Raw genomic sequence first — 5,260 nt, forward strand, 5'->3', positions numbered from 1 at the left:
TACGGAGGAAAAAGTTCAATTCTTCTTGGGAAGTGAGAAGCAAAATACACATACAAATCAAAATATTACAGTTATTCAAAAATAATCTTTTCAACATCAATATATATATATATAAACACACTTTATATTGTAAGTATAAGTATATCCAATGGCCAGAGTGTTTTTACTCAAACATGAGCACGCACATACATTTATGAAACATCAGGATTGTTACATAGGAAAAAGTTCAATTCTTCTTGGGAAGTGAGAAGCAAAATATACATAAAAATCAAAATATTATAGTTATTCAAAAATAATGCTATTGGGAGAAGCTCCTCTTCTCGAGAGAAGAAGCAACCTCATTGGAAAATGTCTTTTAGTTGGAGGTAGAAACAGAAATTGCATATCTAAAGCAAAACAAGCAATCTAATTAGCAGAAGACCCTCTTCCTTGAATCTCGAAAACAATACAAGCAACCTAATCAGAAGATCATGTTTTCTTTCATTCAGATAACCTACAACTTTGAAACTTTCCCATTATTTGACCTGAAGGAGAGCTCCATTCAGGAGAAGATCACGTTCTAAACCGCTTTTCCATTCAAACAAGCTGCCACGCTTCTATTCTCTGACATAAAGGAGAGAGCCAATCAGGGGATTGATTCATCTTATACTCTTTCCATTCCTCCCACCACATCATGAAGCTGCTTCCTTCAAGGAAAACATATCGAGAAATGCCGCGATTCTCTTCCATCATTTTTACATACTCTTCAAACTTTTCAAGCTTTTGTAGGCTTTCGTTTTGGCCTTGTTTTAGATTTTTCAGGTCTTTCCGAGCCTCTTCTACATGTGCCCAAAAGCACGAATCCGGGGGGAGGGATGCAATCTTTGTGCGGGGTCGTTGACCTTTTGAACCGCGAGTTTTTTCTTTCGCTTCCATCCATTTCTGAAGAACTTTATGGCGCTTGTGTCTTCCGTCTGAAAGATAGTTGCCATTGCTGTTTGTGCGATAATAAGATGCAATATCCAAAGGCTCTACCAGTTTTCTATATGTATTGCCAGCATTTATCCACTTATTTTGGGATTGGAAATCACTTGGCAATTCATTACCCTCCCATGCTTCAATAACGCCATCCCAAAATGCCCCGAGCTTTATCCTAAACGCATCAACATCATGGTCCTTGAAGGTATCATAATATCCGATGCGGATATTATTTCTGATGCCACCGTCCTTCTCACAACGCTCTTTATACCATTCAATCTCTGCCATAAGACTTTGGTTCAGGCTTAACTCAATAGCTAGCCTATGAACATTTCTGTTATACCTCTTTTCAGTTTCTCCAGCTTTTCATAGGGCAAGCTGTGCATCATGATTCTGCACAATCATTTCAAACAAGTATTACTGTGCCTGAAAATAAAATTCAAAAGAGCAGCAGGAAAGATCAATCCAACGCTACAGTAAAATCTTATATCAGATCTTATACAGTAATAAACTAGCATGAAGAAAGCTGAAAAGGCCAGCCTAAGAGTGTTGTCCCATCTCGAGAAGGGAGATACTCTACAGCCATGGTGGGGGATCCCTTTGTGTGAATTTGTGGCTTTACTAATATCAAATGAGGCCCAATAATATCATCGTATACATCTTTGCACTCACTTGACTAGGATTTAAACCTTTTTTGATTTAAAGTATGACTTCTTATGACCAAACACATGTTCATAACCAGTAAGCCCATTCTAGATATTCTAGTTGTACTTTTATACTTCTCATACATTTTAGACATATTTACTGATATAAAAAAACACATTACATTTTTTTCTTTTCTTTCAAATGTTAATCAAAAAGGAATTTTTGTTATTACCTGAGGTTCAAAACCAATAGCTTCTAAAGCCACTGAGATTCCCATCTCGTAAGAGGATTTGGAATCAGAATTGGCAGATCTTTTACCACTTATGGAGTTGTCTATGACATGTTCCAAAACAGAACCATATCCTATATGCTCTGAAAAACAGCCCCGTACAATAATATCAGAAAGATTTTCATGCCTCGGCATTGTTAAATGAAGCATCATCAAAACGGTCTCAGAATTCTCAATACAAGCTGCTCCATGTTTTGAGCAAAACATACAAGTACCAAAAGGTTTGTATGGGCTTCTCTTTATAACCCCATCTGATCCCCTTGAATCAACTGTAGAAGTATACTGCAAGACACTTATAAGAAGAGTCCTACAAGCATCTTCAATAGAAACAACAGCGACTTTGCCATGCCAATACGGCAAGATAGCAGTCAAAGGCTCAGCAATGGATTCAACCGGTGCAAGGAGCATCCGAGGAACAATATCATGCTGGGAAATCACATGCAAAAAGTTGCCTCCCCAATTCTCACGACCAACTGCTTCACCAAGTCCTTCATTTCCCACTAAAGGGCAACCAAAAGTGATACAAAATGGAGAACTTTGCCTTAGCCTCTTTTCCAGTACCCATAATGTAGCCAAGGTTGCAACTGCCCCTCCTAAGGAATGCCCCACAAATATAATGGGCTTGAGTTTCCTTTGTTCGGAGTCCATATAAATCTGCAACTGATAGATCATGGAATACATCAGCACAATGTTACTTTTCTCTTTGAATTTCTATAATTTCATCTATAATGAGTGAACAAGTAAACCCTCTTTTTGTGAAATTAAGGGCACTTTGTCCAGACAGTTGTATCTAGAAAAATCAATTTACCTGTGCTTGGAAATCTGTTTTCTCCATAATATCCAGGAACAGCTTAAGAGCTCCTTGATGGACCAGTGCTGGTTTGTCATCATTACCCTTGAGGGAATCCGAGAATACCTTGTTGTTAGTTTGTATATTGCCCTCCCCATATTTGTTCCCTTTGACGGTGAAACTTTCTATTTTATGAAAGGAAGGGAAGGCAACATATACAAAGTCTTCCTGCTCCTTCACACTAAAACTCTCTGAATCTTTTGCAAGTTGTAACTCTTCCCAAGCCTTCGACAGTATTTCGCATGAAGCAAGAAAAGCTGCATTCTCGTGACCCACAGTGAACCTGCAAGAACACATCCGTAAATTGGTACCGTCTGGGCAAGCGAGTATGGATTCCTCTAGAATTGAGTGCAAAAAAATTGAAAAGTTCTGTGAGTCAGGGGATATGGACAACGGACAAGTCGGGTCTGAAAGCCTCTCAAATCAGAATTGTGTGCGTTATATGCCAGTTTTACACATTTTTGTAGATCAGGAGACAATGAAGGAGATGACCAAATATACAATAATGCATTCATTACCTGAGATGAAGATAAGAAGAGCAACAATGCAAAAACACTGCAGAAGATTACACATACAGACACAGAGCTTCTAAATGGAATAATTGAGGTGTCTAGCACCCTAAAATCACTTAGCTTGCTAAAAACTGCACATCAAAGACCAAATCATTGGATCTGCCTTTACTGGACTAAATCAAACTCCCATTACTAAAACCACCCCTGGCCTCCTCTGCCTGCACCTCAGGAATAACAGGTCAAAGACCAAATTATTGGATCTGCCTTTACTGGACTAAATCAAACTCCCATTACTAAAACCACCCCTGGCCTCCTCTGCCTCCACCTAAGGAAGACCAGAACCCACGGCTGTCATAGGCAGAAAACACTACTGAGCATTAGCAGGGAAATGAATGGTGAGAAGCTATCATCACAGACCCAGAGTCTGGAATGCAAGGAAGAGCCATCCCCAAGGACAAAGACCAGTCTCAAAAAATACTAAAATTTTACCCACCACAGAAGTCCAAATTCCCCCCACAGACACCGTAAACTTCCTTAAAACATCCAATCTTCATCTCCTCAAAAATCCCTGCTAAAGGCTAATGCTTAATGCTTTGCCTGACTCCCTTCAAACATGAACACAAAAATGTCTTTATCAAAATGTAAAGAAAACAACTATATCATAAAAATTTCAGGAAAAGAGAAAGATGCCAAGCTTATCCTTACAGTGGCGTTGATGATTCTTCTGCCATGGTCTGTTACTGCTGCTTGCTTTGTTTTGCTTCACATTGGCTATGGATTTAAGCACTGAAATGTATGCAGGTTGTTTCAGAGGGGAAGAAGTCCAGAAGCAACCTACCCAGGAAAAACGTGGAGAAGACTCAGACCTTGACCAGGTGTGGAATGTAGAAAATCGTACTTGTCACTGTCAATACAGTCATCGTTCAGATGGGCAGAGCCGTCAGCCAATGTGAAAAGAGGGAAGTATAGCCGATGGTTTCAAGGAATTTTTGGTAGCATATTTATACAGGGTTGGAGTTGGATTGAGAAAATAGATGGGGGAAAACGAAAGAGGGAGCGATTAACAACAAGGACTTTGAGAATTGAGTCCGTGCTCAGAGTCTGTGAGACTGACATGGCAAATTTTTCTTTGTGGTAAAGACCACCACCCACCATGGGATAACACTGTGAGACTAACATGGGAAATATTTTCTGTGGTAAAAGACCACCGCCCACCATGGGATAACTCTGTACGAATAAATTGATATATCGCGACTAAGTTCCCATAAAGTTATTCAGCAATTTCCCCACGCCTTCTTCTCATCTCTGCGCCCCACCCACTCGCTCGTCCAATTCTACGGACTTAATCTCGTCATATTTAGATGTGATTGAAGGCCACCCATAAAGATTCTTCCATAATTTTCCCATCTCGTGCAAGACCACCACGCACCATTCTCGTAATACACATGAGAAAAGAGAAGGAATGTAACAAATCTGCTGGTACAGAGTTATGCCTGGGTCGTGGTGAACAACTCACAGGCTTGACAGGGTGTTAGACTTTATGCAAACAAACAACGCCCCTCTGCCCCCACTCAACTCTCAAAGTCTTTGCAATTGCAATTGCGTTCCTTCTCTTTTCTTGTGAATTACGGGAATCGTGGTCTTCAATCACATCTAAAAATGAAGAATACGATATGGAATTGTACGTAACTTAGTCACGATGTATCAATTCACTGGTATGATGATCCTTATCAGAATAGAAAACTTAGTCACGATGTATCAATTCACTGGTACAGAGCTATGCCATGGTGGGTGGTATGGTGATCCTTATCAGAATAGAAATTACACTCTCTAAAAAAGAATTGGAGTTGAACTGGAGACATTTACGTGAGGAAATTTCCAATGGAGAAAGTATTGGCTTTATTTCTTTTTCTTTTTCTTTTCGACAATCTGATTTAGACTTCTGGACATTTTCAAAGGAGAAAGACAATCTGATTTAGACTTCTTCTCTCTCGATGTTGTTTTTTC

General features: G+C 39.5%; 1 pseudogene across 1 annotated transcript; it reads right to left on the reverse strand.

Annotated features, from left to right (window-relative positions):
• Nucleotides 1-258: 258 nt before the first annotated feature.
• Nucleotides 259-4,447, reverse strand: LOC149243812 (lipase-like PAD4; annotated as a pseudogene). The gene is made up of 4 exons (XR_016246706.1): nt 3,959-4,447; nt 2,700-3,024; nt 1,835-2,545; nt 259-1,350 (listed from the first exon to the last, which is right to left on the reverse strand). The product of XR_016246706.1 is annotated as a lipase-like PAD4 (transcript).
• Between the last annotated feature and the right edge of the window lie 813 nt (nt 4,448-5,260).

The sequence above is a fragment of the Pinus tabuliformis genome, chromosome 8 (assembly GCF_031772625.1).
Source record: "Pinus tabuliformis cultivar Carrire ecotype Pingquan chromosome 8, CPIR1, whole genome shotgun sequence".
In the NCBI taxonomy this organism is placed as follows: domain Eukaryota; kingdom Viridiplantae; phylum Streptophyta; class Pinopsida; order Pinales; family Pinaceae; genus Pinus; species Pinus tabuliformis.